Genomic DNA, 16,006 nt, shown 5'->3' with positions numbered 1-16,006 from the left:
AGTTGCCACCCAAAAACTGCAATTGAGGAAAAATCCTCAGAATTCTTCGGATAATAATAAATGGGTGGAAAAGTCAATGGATTCAAGAGACAACTTCTATACTCAATGACCTTTGAAAAATTCCTCACACCGAGTTCATGTGACGATATTTTGTGTGGTTGGATCAACTCCAGAAGGAAAATACTTCACTTCAAGCTATAGAGCAAATGAAAATACTACCCAGTCGATGACATTCGTCGATAGAGTTTATTTATCATTTGTGTTATATAACATAAAAAGGATACACCAAAAGCTAGCAAAATATACCAAAATATATACACATACATATATAAATTCGAAAAAAAAAACTTCACCAGATGACAGTCATGAAATATTTTGAATAAAATGAAATCGAAATCAAATACTCAAATATTTGAGTGAAAATTCGTCCAGACTCATATATATACTCGTTTCAACAAACAGAGGAAATATTTCCAATCCAGTTTTTTGGAGTGAACTTTAGCCATGAAGAAAGTTACTTCTAGAAATGTTGTAAAGGTTGTTGATCTCAAGTATTCATTGAGAAATTTGAATTTGTGGTGTGTGGTGGGGAAAATATGCAAATTAAGTCATTGAATTGTTACATTGCAGTATCAACATGGGTATTCATTTGCTCTGAGATTTTGGAATATCATTGATGTAGAGTAGAAATATCAGTGGTCTAAGAATAGGACCTTGTGTAGTTCCTGTTGTTACAGGATGGATATTCGTCTGATATTGTTTCATTCTAGTTCACCATGAAATATCGGTTAGATCAAAAATACTCTATGGGCACCTTTATAGTGCCTCGGATAGCGAAGTTGGAGATTTTCTCAGGAATTATTTCGAAACTCCAACTGTCGACAACTCTACCATAGTCGAATAGCCGTCCCACAACTTTTATTCATTGATTGAATCTTGAATGTTATGTATCAAATTAAGGGTACCATATACAGCGTGACTCATGGTCGATGGTAGGTTAGACGTTTCTGGAAAACGCAAAGCATGATTTTTCTGAAAATTTCACCTCCCACATTTCCTTACCTGTGCTATCGATCTAAAATATTTTCAGCATTGTGGCGTTGCCACTTCCATCAAAAAGTCCTAGCAACTTTATTTTTTTTAATGGAACACCGCGTATATTAATACATTTTTGAAATCGCTCTGATATTTTAATACTTTTTTGTTGATAATGTCCTATACCTATCTGTATCTATTTTCGAGATAAAAAATAAATTGTGCTGAATATGGTCCAAAACATAGCCTTAATTGAAATCAAGTACATCAGTACTCTCAATTCATGGAAAGTTGATATTTTGATGATAGTTTGAACAAACTTGAAATATTCAAATGACATCAAGAAATCGACTCCATATCATACAGGGCGTGCTAAAATTACTATTATTTCCATTGTGCATAAAGTAGCCAAAAGTTCATTTTTTCAAATGAAACCCCCTGTATATTACTCGATAAATTGAAAGATGGTGAAAAATGCTTCAAGATAATATATCATGTCCCTATACCTAAATCGTCAAGTTTTCTCAATAAAGTCGCTTCTTCCAGACACATTATTTTTTTTTTAGAATTTGGATTTAGGTAGCAGTGGAATTATCAAGCTTATAGCAGTTCGGTTACTTTTATAAGTAATTTACAAAGCGTTATCGACGGTGTTTCGAATCATCTTCCAAAATGAATGCAAATATCGATTATTCAAACGAAGTTCTTATGAAATTATTCATTATACACATGAACAAAGTGATCAAATCATTGTCAGAACGTGTAAAAAATTCAACCAAACTTCGTCTCGTTCATTGGTGTTAATTCAGGATAATTTGGTTGAATTTTCTACAAGTTCTGGCAATGATTTGATCATACTGTCCGTGTATAATAAATAATTTCATAAGAACTTCGTTTGAATAATCAATATTTGCATTCATTTTTGGCGATTTTTTGAAACACTGTCAATAACCATTTACCAATTACTCATGAAAGTCACCAAACTGTCATAAGCTTGATATTTCCACGGCTATCTAGAAATCAAAATCTTTAAAAATTATTTTTTGTACAACTGTTATTGACAATATCTTTGATAGAAACATTTCAATCAGAACTCCTACCAAAAAATCATTTAGAAAAGTTCACACATGCAGTTCGTACTATTGGTAATATTAAATCTCTGTGAAGTTACTGACGATGACGAAGTAGTATTCAGTCCAACTGTAGAAAGTCCTTCATGACTAACCAATAATCCTCCTCAAAATAACGTGAGTTGGCGTATGTAGTTGTAACATATGCCTTGTAATCCAAAGATCGTGTGTTCAAATCCCATGGACCCTATAATTTTTTTATTATCAGCAGTAACGTTATACAAAAACATTTGTATGATACATTTGTTAAAAGTGATTTTATTTTACTCGTGAGTTTGCTCCACTTGCTAACGCTCGTTTTGCAATAATCCCCACTCACAAAATAAAATACCACTTTCAACACTTGTAGGTAAAACGTGAATAACAATTTTTCTACAAAAAAGGCTTTATTAAGAAAACTTGACGATTTAGGTATAGGGACATGTATATCATCTTGAAGCATTTTTCACCATCTTTCAATTTACCGAGTAATATACAGGGAGTTTCATTTGGAAAAATGAACTTTTGACTACTTTATGCACAATGGAAATAATAGTAATTTTAGCACGCCCTGTATGATATGGAGTCGATTTCTTGGTGTTATTTGAATATTTCGAGTTTGTCCAAACTATCATCAAAATATCAACTTTTCATGAATTGAGAGTACTGATGTACTTAATTTCAATTAAGGCTATGTTTTGGACCATATTTAGCACAATTTATTTTTAATCTCGAAAACAGATAGAGATAGCTATAGGACATCATCAACGAAAAAGTATTAAAATACTAGAGCGATTCCAAAAATGTATTAATATACGGGGTGTTCCAATCAAAAAAATATAGTTGCTAGGACTTTTTCATAGAAGTGGCAACGCCGCAATGCTGAAAATATTTTAGATCGATAGAACAGCTAAGGAAATGTGAGAGGTGAAATTTTCAGAAAAATCATGCTTTGCGTTTTCCAGAAACGTCTAACCTACCATCGACAGTGAGTCACGCTGTAGATCTGGCTTACTATAAGAGTGGAACAGTTATTCGAGACGTAATGACTTCACTTTAAAAGATGCAATTACGCAAACACTGGTCGACAAAGGGTAGACATTTACAGGAACCTTGATCTGTAACTTGAGAACTTGCCGAGAAGTTATATTTTTCGAGTATTGATTTTTAGTATACATTTTTCAACTTATCAAATATATCATTCAATAACCATTTTTTTTTCAGGTTTGTTGGACAATTTTTTTCGGCAGTATTTTTGAGTAGCTCCCTGTAACTTTGTAGGAGTACATTTTTTGTTATCATTTCTGACATGTTCGAAATATTCGAAAATGATACATGAAACATTGCGTGCTTCTAGTTGTTATCAACAAATTACAGTTCAAATATTTTGCTTCGAAATATTTTCAGTCTATCACGCAAATGTGAGTTATTATCGAAATATGGAATTTGTACAACATAATTGTTTTGCATGCACGCAAAGAATTATATCTAATAATATTTTTCAGTTAAACAAATACTGTCTGTCAGAGACTGGATGGAAAAAACGTTGTAAGAAAGATTGTGAGTAATTATGCAATTATCAACTAACATGAGCGATATTTTCGAAAAAAAAATGTTTTGAAATCTCTTAAGATAAAATTTTTCTGTATCGTTACTTACTGTTCATCGTTACTGTTCACAAAAGTATAAAATATACATAGATGTTTCAAATCGGGTTTCCTACTCTTCCAAAATTCTTTGGGGTATATTTATAAACTCAAAACTTTCAGTGGAGCAGGGTACTGGCAGGTGATTAAAAATACATTCCTAATGATAAATTGATGGATGTAGCCGTTGTTACTACGTGGTAGGAAATCATACTGAAATGATTTTTTTTTATGTTTTTTACCACTTTTATTTGTTACTAACGTTATACAATGAAATAAGTTTGAAAATGTCCGTATAGGACGAAACTGCAGTAACGTTAGTTACAAATAAAAGTGGTAAGAAACATAGAAAATGTAATTTCTTTTTCAACATTCCTAATATTCAATGTAATCATACAAAAACCATTTGTAAACAATATAACAGGTTGTTCATTATGTTCACTACACGCTGAGCAATAATTTCATCAGTACACAGTTTAAAAAAGCTGTGAAATACATGTTGTAGTTTTGTAAACTGTTTAGTAAAAATCCCACAATGAAATATCATCAGGTAGGTGTTGATTGTCATTTCAACAAAACTGAACAAGTAAGTATATAGTTTTGTTCATAGTCGTCAATTTTTGTTCATAATTTGGAATGCAATACGCACAGTATAATAATAGGAACAAAAAAAGAAATTATGATAATGATGTTAGTGAAAATTATATTGTATGTAGTCTGAAAGTCATCAAGAGTTCGTATCCTCTTCTCTGTATAACTCGTGACCATGAAAAAACAGGACGAAACATTCAAAGTAGCTGCCCGTGTGATCGATGAACTTGTTTTGATTTTCGTTACTGAACGAAGTGATCGCAACAATTGCTGTCAGCATACCCAACATATGCGGCATCAGCTTATGTTCATCGACATAACGCAGTGAGAGTGGTTCATCATCACCTTTGGCACTCCTGCAGTATCGACAAAGCATAGCTGTTGGTTTAAGCTGCAGGAGATATTGAAACCGTTGTACATAATGAGAGGTGGCGAAGTCATTAGAACTACTCACTCCCCACCCTGATAAGCCTGATGTACTCCGAAAGGAGGAGAAAAAACGGAGGTTGTGTCGAGATTTCCCTTTGAACATCGCAGACTCTACCCAGACCTCTCTGTTGAAATGATTTTTATGGTTATACAAAGTCTTAGGTGGAATGTCATAATACCGTCCTACATCATTCTTGCTACGCCTAATCAAGGCACACGATTCTCGATTCCAATGACCGACCACCCACTTCACGATTGTGAAGAAGGGTGATTGGTTAACTATGCTGGATATAGGCTGAGACCTGATATTTTGAAGTGCACTTGGGTCTCAGGGTCTTCAAGAAAGACTCGACATCTGGTGTCAGAAACCTCGATACTCATAGGCGTCTACGATAGAATAAGGTGTGAAAGACACCATCTAGGCAGGCCAAGATGAACCCTTCAGTTTTCGATTCCAATCCACTCGACCTCAGAAAAGCTACTGCTTTGATGAGCCGAAATCTTCCATGCCATGGCTCATCCTTGTGTTACCTCTGCAGTGAAGTGATCTATACGGCTTTCATGCAGGCCTTTTGCTGAACGGGTTCCAACTCGGTGACAGAGTTGTTATCACCTCTTTTTTGACGAAAACTGAACAGAGTTCATCAGTTGCTCGAGTGGTTGCTTGAAAGGGGAATGATCCAGTCTTTGCTCTTTCATACAGACCATGCAGAGAAGGGGATCCGAACTCCTGATGACTTCACAGGCTTCATCCTGTACCATTCTCCCATGTACACACTCCGGAAGTCCACAGTCTTTTTGTTTTCGGAAAAAGTACAACCGTAATATTCACGATTTTGGATATAACATCATTTTTCGAATTTTCACGTCGAGCGTCTCCCCAATCGATTTTACTACTCAGAAAGAGTAGAGAAAATTGCAACGGTAAGTATACTCACAGCAACACCTTTGTTCTTTCTTTATGATGAATCAGTCAGAGTTTATGCTGATATTTGGAAGTTCTCAACTGAGTACGTGTCGTGTTCCACCCCGAGGTAAGTATATGCTCTCCGGCATACAGATGATGCAGAATGCTTCCATCTGTGGGCTGCACATCATCTTTTGATATAGACCGTTGCACATTCGACTATCACAAACTTTATACCGAAAGCATAAGTGTACTCTTCCACCGTTCTCGAAGATTGATAGAGATCCTTCTCTCCAAGGGCGTGAAGTTTAAAATCATCCATGTGAAACGAATGGCTGACCTATTACATCCAGTTTCCGGGGATGTCACACTTGTAGTCTCGAGATAATGTCCATAGTGAAATGCAGATGATAAGGTGAAGAGAGTCTGCTAGAACAATTTTAAAAGTAAGAATTTAAATTGGTGGCGTGTCTGTTTACGAATAAAAATGATGGTGTCTAGAGCGGAGTTGCCAAGTGTATTGGTTTTTAATATCCAATCACAGATCTGATGATCCAATTTGACAGACGCCATTTTTGTTGTTATTGTTGTCAACTCGGTGTGAATACAACCGTTACAATTATCTAGTTGAAGAACGTTTTTTTTGTAAAAGGTAGGTCTCGGCGGGTGCCTATTTTGCTGCATATTCCGTGTCATTAGTTTACATTCCGAAAAATATTTTTTAGGTTATTTTTAGATTGATATATTCTGGAGTAATTCTACATTTCACTGTACATATTTTTGCTTCTCTTTTCAGTCACCATACTGCTCCTTGGCCGAGAGAAGTCTGAAATGAATGTCATATAAATAAAAGGACCTACTAAATATACCACCTACCGTTTCAATTTTTCATTTCGGTACCAAAGTATTGCAAATTTTTCAAGTAAAATTCATTGATAATTTCAAAATCGACTCTTGGTAAGTTGTCGGGAATCAGCTTCAAAAAAACTAGGCTCAACATTCATTTTGAAATTATTTTAACGAAAATACGAAGTTTGTGGAAACCATTGACATTAGAAAGAGCACATTGTCGCATACACTACAGAGAGCACTAGCTGACTGGATGACAATATGGCTAATATACCAGTAACGTTGAATTTCTTATTTTTGGTGGGTGGCATGAATGCATAATTGATTTATTTTATTATGGTTCATGATCATTCAAAAACCATTTAAAATACAGCTCGTTTAATTCTATTCAGAATCATATTTAGATATAACTTGTACTACATCAGTTATCAAGGCAAATAATATTGTCCATTTTTATTCCCAATTCGTGGATTCGAGCGACTTTTTTATTGTATATTTATTCGTTTGCTGGCTTTATTCTTAAAAAAAAAGAATGAATAATTACAGAAAATTTTAATTGATCGTTTATTTTCTCAGGAAAATGGAGTACCCATATCACAATTTATTGGTTAATTTGGCATTGAAAATGTATGTCATATTGGATCCATTCTGCTTGTTTTTGCAACACTGAGTTTTAACTTTTTCTTAGCTGACAGCTCGCGTAGGAACAATTTGTTTTTTCATTGAGTTTAGTTTGTGTATGTTTCAAAAGTGTTTTAGAGATATATTTGAATATTAATATGGTGCATTCTTGTGCTGATTTCAATTGTGCGGATAGGCCCAAGAAAACAGAAAGCGCATTGATTTATAAATGAGTTATTCCGTATTATTCCGTATAATGAGTTTAGGTTCCCAAAGGATAAAATGATGAGAAAAAAAATGGGTGGAAGTATTTCGTCCAGTTTGTTTGATGGAAAGATTGTGAACCGTTCAGTCCCTTCCATGCCAAATTTATTATCCTTTTTCCATTCTCTCCTTTATTCGTTGTCTTTCAGCGGAGCATGACTCTGACCCTAATCGTATCGGAACATTTTTTGCAGCTGGTATTCGAGGTGCAGCATCCTTTTCTGGAAAACATATTCGGATATTTCTCGAAGATCTACTTTCAGTTATCAAACTATAACCAAATTCTCGTCGTAAAAAATGAATCACTCTGTAACTTTCAGAATTTCATTACTGTAATCAATATACTGAAATGTCTGTTGTCGAAATCTTGCACTACATATAAGTGTACCATCAACTTTATCAGGAGCAGGGATATGATTTATTCATTTGTAAACGTTTATCCTTGAAATTTATATAAAATGAAAGAATTCAAAACATTCCGTAGTTTCGGTCGGATGATCTGAAAACACTGTCATAATTCGCATAAACAATATAACATCGTATTCGGGAAAAATTGCTCCATTGATACTGTAAGTAAGAATTGATTCCCAGAATGATTTTTTATATTACTGAGATTTGACCAAATGAGTCGTATGGATTAGTTGTTATTTGGGATTTTGGGATTCGTGATTTATTCCTTTGGTGTTATTATTATTTTGGAAAGTATCATAAAAATGTGTGATCAGTTAATTAGAAACTATATTAGTCTCTTGTGCTACATTATGTAGATGGGACAGGGCATATTTCTCAGGTATAATATAATAGTATATTATATACCTAGGGTTAGAAGTGAGCTATTATTTACCGAGCGAAGTAAATAATAGCTTTCTCAGCCGAGGTACATATAGAATTTTTTTCACTACTAACATTGATATATTAACAATTTTAATTTAGGCATCGATAATTTTCTAAAAATTTGTTGAATATATCGGAATATCAAGTAGAGTGGAGCGTGTTTCTAATCAGACTGGCTTTATTCATGTAAAAATTTGGGATGTGTCAAATTTTGATATGAATCTAGAAAATATCTCATTGCATTTTTAATATATTCCAATGTTCCTCTTCTCTCATCGCTTCTGTATGTTCAGAACTTAGAATTTCTCAATTCTGCATTATAGTAAGAAAAAAAATTCCTCGGTTATATGATAACCCAAGGCAGCTATGAATCGTTGCATGTCAAATTGAAACAGTACAGTTTCCATGTTGAATACGAGATGTCGATGATAAGCGCGCAACATCTACTTAGGCCATGAAAACGTTTGCCGGCTTTTCCATGACAATCAAACACTGTACAATGATTATTATTGCTATCAGTTTGCCAAATGCGGTTTTAATTCAAATTCAGATGTCATTTTGAAGAAGTTAAAAGATGTATATAAGTAAAACCTCAATATAATTAATTGAAAAATGGGTGAAAATTCAAGTGACGATGATTTAGAGATGATGTGTACCCCGCCTGAAGTTAGAGTGGTGGCAGCTAGTACAAGTAGTGATTTATTGCCAGAAAAATCAAAGAGACTGTACATGAATGCATATAACTAACTGAAAACATGGTGTGAAGAAAGGAAAGTTGCTGAAGTAACAGAAAATGTTTATTAGCGTATTTCAAAGAGAAATCTGAAGGGAAAAAGATATCGACATTGTGGGCAAATTATTCCATGCTGAAATCGACACTTGCAATAAAAAAAAATATTGACATTTCAAAGTTTTTCAAGATTGTAGCATTTTTAAAACGAAAAAACAGTAATTATAAACCTAAGAAATCAAAAGTATTTCACAAAGGAAGAAATTGACAAATTTATAGTTGAAGCTCCTGATGACGAATATTTATCAAAAAAAGTAAACTTTTTCATTATTAGATTGACTGAGAGTTATACTGGTCATTCTCTAAGACGTAGCTCGGCAAGACTTCTCGCAGAAAACGGAGGAGACTTACTAAGCCTGAAACGGCACGGTGGGTGGAAGTTGGCTGCAGTGGCTGAAGGATATATAGAGGAATCAATAGCTGATAAGAAAAGAAAAGAATTACAAAAATGTAATTTATCCATTGAAGCTTCAAATATAACTTCTTTTGCAAGTCAAGATGCTGTCTTAGAAAACGTCCATGTTGAAGATAATTTAGTGGAGAAAGGTAATGAATGCGTTCAAAATACGAGGATTGTTTGTAACACAGAAGTGAATTTACCTGGTCCAAACGTTAGTTCCATTAATACAGGAAATGCTGGAATATACATGATTTGTCACAATTGTACAATTAATTATAATTTCAAATAATTTTCAACCGTATTTCCAATGTTCAATTTCCTACTTCTAGTTGATAATTGAGTTAACAAAAGTTTCTGTGAATATCCTTAAAATTATAGAATTGTTCTCAATATTTACCTAGGTGTTTTTTTATCATCATTATTTACCAAGGGTGAGAAATAATAATTCTCATTAGGGGAATGGAGTAAATAATAGCAATTTCTCAGGTTAGTAGTGAAAAATGTATAATATTATAATATGTCATTTGAATAAAAATAACGTGACACACATTGTAAAACCAACATATACATACATATTAAAATACGAGTAATATAATTGAAATAGATAGATAAACAACATGTTACGATATATACGTCACAATGACATTACTAACTTCAAGTTTACATTCATCTATTGTGTAGAAACATTTTCCTGATAGAAACTGATAAAGACTTGAGGTGGCAGTGTCTTCATATCGCATGGCAGTATATTGAAGAGACGGATACCAGCAAACATAGGAGACTTTTTATACTTTGCGTGATAGTATTTTTGGGTGATGAGCATATCGCACTAGTATTTCTAAAATGCCACAACTCAAAAATCGGTATATTTGAGTTGAGACTATGAAAAAATTGGTAAATATTTCTGTATCAAGTTGTATTAACTGTATCAAGTTGTATTAACATCCAAACTGTATCAACTTGATATAGTTCAGATGATACTGTATCAACTTGATACAGTTTATATGATCGATAAAGAAATATTTATCGATTTTTTTCATATTGATTTTTGAGTTGTGTCCCTTTAGAAATACTAGTGCGATATGGTAATTCCTAGTATGATAATTATGCACTTTCGATCTCGACTCTAGTTGTCTTCTATTTTCATGGATATACGTCAATATTTCTAGAATGAACAAACAAGCAACAGTTAGTATTTCATTTTGAAGAAAAATCTCTTTACATAACGTTCTGTAATCTAGATTAAAAATCAGCCTCAGTAATGCTTTCTGTTTTATAAAAATTCTGTCCACCTCAGTTGCTAAACCCCAGACAGCAATGTTGTTGTAAATAATGGACTGAAACTTGGCGAAATAAACTGATATCAGTGCTTTAGTATCTAATTTATTCTTAAGGGATTCAATGAGATAATAGGATTGATTCAATTTCTTGGATGTAAACGCATGTTCTTGCCAAGTGAAATGTGAGTCCATTATTGTTCCTAAGAATTTCGTTGAGCTTGAAATTGAAATCATGTAGGCTTCGAGATGAATTTGCAAATTCCATGCAGACAATTTTCCACAGGTTAACTATAAGTCTATTCCTATAACACCAGTCATCAAATGCGTGTAGGACTGAGTTCACAAGGTTATGCATTTTTTCCGTTGTTTTACTTGAAAGAATAATGGAAGGTATATCGCACCATTACTTATATTATTAGGTAGATGATTCACATATAACAAAATAATTAGTGGACCGACTATACTTCCTTGAGGTGTCCCATTTGTTACAAGAAATTTATCGGACATTCTATCATTCTGTATCACCTGGAAATATATATTTGTTAGGAAAGACATAAGCTGATGTATGTTTCCTCGAATACCAATCCTAAATAAATCATCTGATACGAATTTAATATTCAAGATGTCGAAGGCTGTACTCAAATCAAAAAATAAACCTTCCACAATGTTTTATTATCCATTGAACTATGTACTTCTTGTACAAAGTTGAACGTTGTAGTTGAACCTGAAATGACATCATAAACTAATGAATATAAATATCAAGATCAGTGGAGTGTTTGCATAATTATTCCCATTAAAAATGTTCTCAAAAATTCGAAAGTATTCAGTAAACATTCATATTTTTCAATGGAATTATACTATTTTCACTCCACTGATATGAAAGTATCATTTTTCATATTTCATATGAAGACTGAATGATTGTTTGAAGGTGATTGACAATGTTTCGTGATGAGTTTCACTAGTTCGGACTTCCATTGTCTACTATATAAAATGATTTGAAATCCCTGAAACAAGTAAAAAAGAGTAATTAAAAAAGAATAGTTGAAAATAACAATTATATTAAGCAACAATAAACCTGAAATGAAATGATAGTGAAATAACCTACAAGTAAAAATATAATAATTGAATAAATAAAAATTAAAGGAATGAAAAAAGAAGAAAATAATAAAAATAAAAAAGTGTAGAGATTCCAAGTCACGTTAGTTCACGACGTTTCGATTGTTGGTATCTACAATCGTCTTCGGGTGATGACTGGACTGATTCCTCCGAGAGATGACTATTTTATAGGTCGTTGAAATACTTTCACTTTCTCTACTTTCCATTTTCCGCTTCACTGATTCCGTGAGAGATGACCGTTTTGGCGGGAGTTGGTCATTTTTCGTTTGATGATGGGTTTCCATATGTTTCGTATATCTACGCTGGCCTGGCTGAATACGTTGTTGGACAACATGTATGCGGCTTCCTTGAATTTTCTCCTGAACCAATGTTCCTCTCTGTGCAAGATCTCAGCTTGGGACCACTCGATGTTGTGTTGATGGGTCCAAACATGGTCTGCTATTCCTGATTTGCTGGTTTCTCCTCGCTGTGTGTGCTTCTTGTGCTCGGCAATGCGAACATTCAATGGCCTCTTAGTTTCACCAATATAGGATTTTCCGCACTCACAGGGTATCCGGTAAATGCAATTCTTGGAATCGCAGTCCGCGTTTGGGAGCCTGGTTTTCGTGAGGCTGCTACGGATAGTGTTACCGGATCTGAAACAGGTTCTAATGTTGTACTTGGAACCAATTCTTCTTATCCTCTCCGATAATCCTCTGATGTAGGGAAGTGCAAGCACTGGTTGTGACGGCTTCTCTTCCTTGCGAGGCTCCTGCTGTCTTTTAGCCAAAGTCTTTTCTACCATCTATCAACTAGGATCAACTAGACGCAGAGACCCAAAAAATGATGCATCTCTATAGTAGTTTGCATCCCAAATCGTCCGTTCCACGGTTGTGCTTCCCCCGACAACAGAGAGGCCGTGAACTTTTGAGTTTGGAGTGTCTACATGACAGAATGGTACTGAATATAGCATGTTAAGTCGTCAAGAGTTCGGATCCCCTTCTCTACATGGTCCGTGACCATAAGAGAGCAGGAATTGGAGCATTTCTCTTTAGGGCAGCTGCCCGAGCAGCTGATGAACTTGACACTGAACGAGGTGGCCACAACTCTGCCTCCGAGTTAGAACCCGTTCAGCAAAAAGCTCATATAAAAGCCGCAGAGAGCACCTCACTTCTGTGGAAACACAAAGATAAGCCAATATAAGCAATAACATTGGAGAATTTGGCTTATCAAAACGCCTGACTTACGCTTTCCTCAGGTCGAGTGGGCTGAAGTCGGAAACTGAGGGGTTCATTATGGCTTGCCAGGATGGTGACCCTTATGCACTTGCTATCAGCATGTCCAGCATATGTGGTCTCGGCCTATATCCATCAACATAACGCGGCCCTAAGAATGTTATATTACCATCTACGGCTCTCTTACGATATTGATGAGACACCGGTGTTGCCCTACGCTCCGGCGGATAATGAATCCGTTGTGGGGAACAAGAAGTGCCGAATTTATTGAAACTATTCGTTTCCCACCCTCAGGCTCATACAAGCTAATAAGCCTGATGTAGTCCTTTTCGACCACCAGAACAAGACGATGTTTGTCTTGGCGAAACGAATATCATCCGAGAAGAGTAGGAAAAAAGGATAAAATATCGCGATTTCCTTTTCAAACTTCGCAGACTCTATCCAGACCACTATCCTGACCACTCTATCCAGAGCAACCAGGTGGTTGCTCTGATTATTGGAGTCCTTGGTGGAATGATGCACTCTCTACTCCCGAATCTTAAAATCATACCGGCCTGCCTCACTAAGGCAGAAATCTTAGCCGGACAGATGCAGAAGGCTGTCATTCTTGGCTCACTGCGCTTCCTCAGGGCATATGATTCTCGGACCTAATAATCACTTACTCACGGTGTGGAGAGTGGTCGTTGGTTGATAATGCTGGCGCGCCCTTCCAAATGTATCGTGGATTCGGTGGATAGGGCCTGACCAACACATACTACGGTGAAAAAAATAATAATGCGCTTCGTTATACAATTCATATAGAGGTACAAGGTATGATAATAAAGCACAATTGATGCGATAAGCAATAAGTGATATATCACTTGTTTCGCTTCCAGAAACAGAGACAGAAAATGTAAATGTAAAAATCCAAGGTCGATGTGAATTTCAGTCTAGATAAGATGAAATAAAATACAAGTATATCACTACACCTACATTCTGATCAAAATCACCCTGATTATATATCAAGTTATATTTTGTATCTTATACAAATTTATATCTCTTATTTTTCGTCGATATCTTGTAGGAGAATTTTAAATTCATCAATGTTTTTTCGAATTCTTCTAACGTTTCGCTGTATAAATTCAAAATCATAATTTGTTTAATTTACTTGTAGGATTTCTCTACCTTCAATTTAGCAGATATGCACATATGTCAGATGTTTACGTTGAAAACAATTTTTATTTTGAACCGACTGATGCGATAGAGTTGAGAGCCACTATACAATCAATTAAAAATAAACGAGCGGCGGGAATTGACGATCTCTCTACCACTCTATTTGACAATATTCCAGATGATGCTCTTAATATCTTAGCTGAACTTATATACCGATCCTTCAACCTGGGCCTCTTCCCAGAGTTTTTAAAAATTTCCATTGTGGTCCCAATTCATAAAGGTGGAAACAGTAGCGACCCATCGAACTTTAGGCCTATAACTCTAATTCCCACCCTGGCCAAAATAATCGAGAAATTGGTGCAGGAAAGGTTGCTAAGGTTTTTATGCCGAAACAACATACTAAGCGAGGATCAATTCGGATTTCAAAAACGCAAGAGTACGAATGATGCCATATTGGCGCTAATGACCAAAGTCTACAAACGAATTAATGAAGGGCAATCAACCGCGGCAGTATTTTGCGACCTAACCAAGGCCTTTGATTGCGTAAATCACCAAATTCTGTTAGACAAACTTGATTATTATGGTTTCAGAGGAATTAGCCTGCAGTGGTTTAGATCTTACCTGGAGAATCGTAGCCAGTTGGTAAAAACTGACCACTATTCACGTATTGGAGCTACTAGATGTGGTGTGCCTCAGGGTTCGGTACTGGAACCTATTTTATTTTTGTTATATGTCAACGATATCTCCCATTTGAATATATCTGGGAGGTTCACGTTATTTGCAGATGATACCACTATACTTTGGCACAGTAGTGATGAAACATCTTTACACAATGTCATACAACGTGATCTCGAAACAATAAGAACGTGGTTTGACAATAATCTCCTTGTACTCAACATCTCCAAGACTAACTTGTTAACCTCCAAATGTGAATTGGACACAATAATTCTTGATTCAACTAATATTGACAATTCCCCCTGGTCTTGGGTCTTCATATTGACATTAACCTGAGATTCGATGAACATGTTAAAAAACTGTCTAAAAAAACTATCCTCTGGGTGCTATGCCATTAGAGTCATCAATAATGAGGTAGGATTTGCAGCAGCAAAATCTGCCTACCATGCATTAATTGAATCGCATATAGGTTATGCAATTGCTTTTTGGGGTGCATGCAATAAAAATTTATCACAGATGATCCAAGTTGTACAAAAAAGAGCCATTAGAGCCCTCTTCAAGATCAAGAGTCGCAAATCGTGCAAAGAATTCTTTAAAAATCACCAAATCCTCACAGTGATCTCTATTTTTATATTGGAAACGTCTTGTTTGATTCATAAGCACCGTGATCTATGTAAAGGAGCGTCATCGTCTTACAATACTCGATCTTCCCAAAACTCGACTCTTATGTTGCCTATACCCAAAAGTCGCCTCGTAAAGGATTCTTTTATATATAACGGTTTGAAAATATACAACTACCTTCCAGCAAGAATTAGGGAAATCAAGAATTATAATAGATTCAGAGGTGGTGTGAAGGTTTTACTCTTTGATAATCCCTTCTATAGCTTGGATGAATTTTTTATAGCCAAATTATCTGAATGAACTCATTATCCATATCTGTCATTGCTGAGGCTCAATTATGTGAATATGTATGTATGGATGGGTGTATATATATCAAAAGGGGGAAATTCGTGGACAGAACACTCAAGAAATATGGAGGCAAACCGCGGACACGTGTTTCTGGCTATTGGCCTCATCAGCGCGGTGCAGCCAAT

At 35.2% G+C, this 16,006-nt stretch overlaps 1 protein-coding gene and 1 long non-coding RNA gene across 3 annotated transcripts in view; one reads left to right on the top strand and one right to left on the bottom strand.

Moving 5' to 3' along the window:
• The window catches only part of LOC141483865 (uncharacterized), a 71,226-nt gene extending 64,335 nt beyond the window's left edge, over positions 1 to 6,891 (bottom strand). Inside the window, exons 1-2 of the long non-coding RNA XR_012466336.1 lie at positions 6,594 to 6,891; positions 5,749 to 6,543 (exon numbers count right to left, since the gene is read on the bottom strand). This is a non-coding gene — a long non-coding RNA (uncharacterized lncRNA). The remainder of the gene's footprint in view (positions 1 to 5,748; positions 6,544 to 6,593) is intronic.
• LOC111509870 (farnesol dehydrogenase) overlaps positions 3,585 to 16,006 on the top strand; it is a 36,613-nt gene continuing 24,191 nt past the window's right edge. Inside the window, exon 1 of one of the 2 annotated variants that reach the window (XM_023165720.2) lies at positions 3,585 to 3,704. The gene's annotated coding sequence lies outside the window, so the exon portion shown is untranslated. Of the gene's footprint in view, positions 3,705 to 7,895; positions 8,021 to 16,006 lie in introns of those variants that run through there. The other variant, XM_023165719.2, reaches the window with a different exon arrangement.

Source organism: Leptinotarsa decemlineata, unplaced genomic scaffold (genome assembly GCF_025532065.1).
Source record: "Leptinotarsa decemlineata unplaced genomic scaffold, Ldec_3_MD MMD2_tig00004307_RagTag_RagTag, whole genome shotgun sequence".
Classification (NCBI taxonomy): domain Eukaryota; kingdom Metazoa; phylum Arthropoda; class Insecta; order Coleoptera; family Chrysomelidae; genus Leptinotarsa; species Leptinotarsa decemlineata.
The sequence above is the reverse complement of the archived record's forward strand: the minus strand, read 5'-3'. Positions and strand labels throughout refer to the sequence as shown.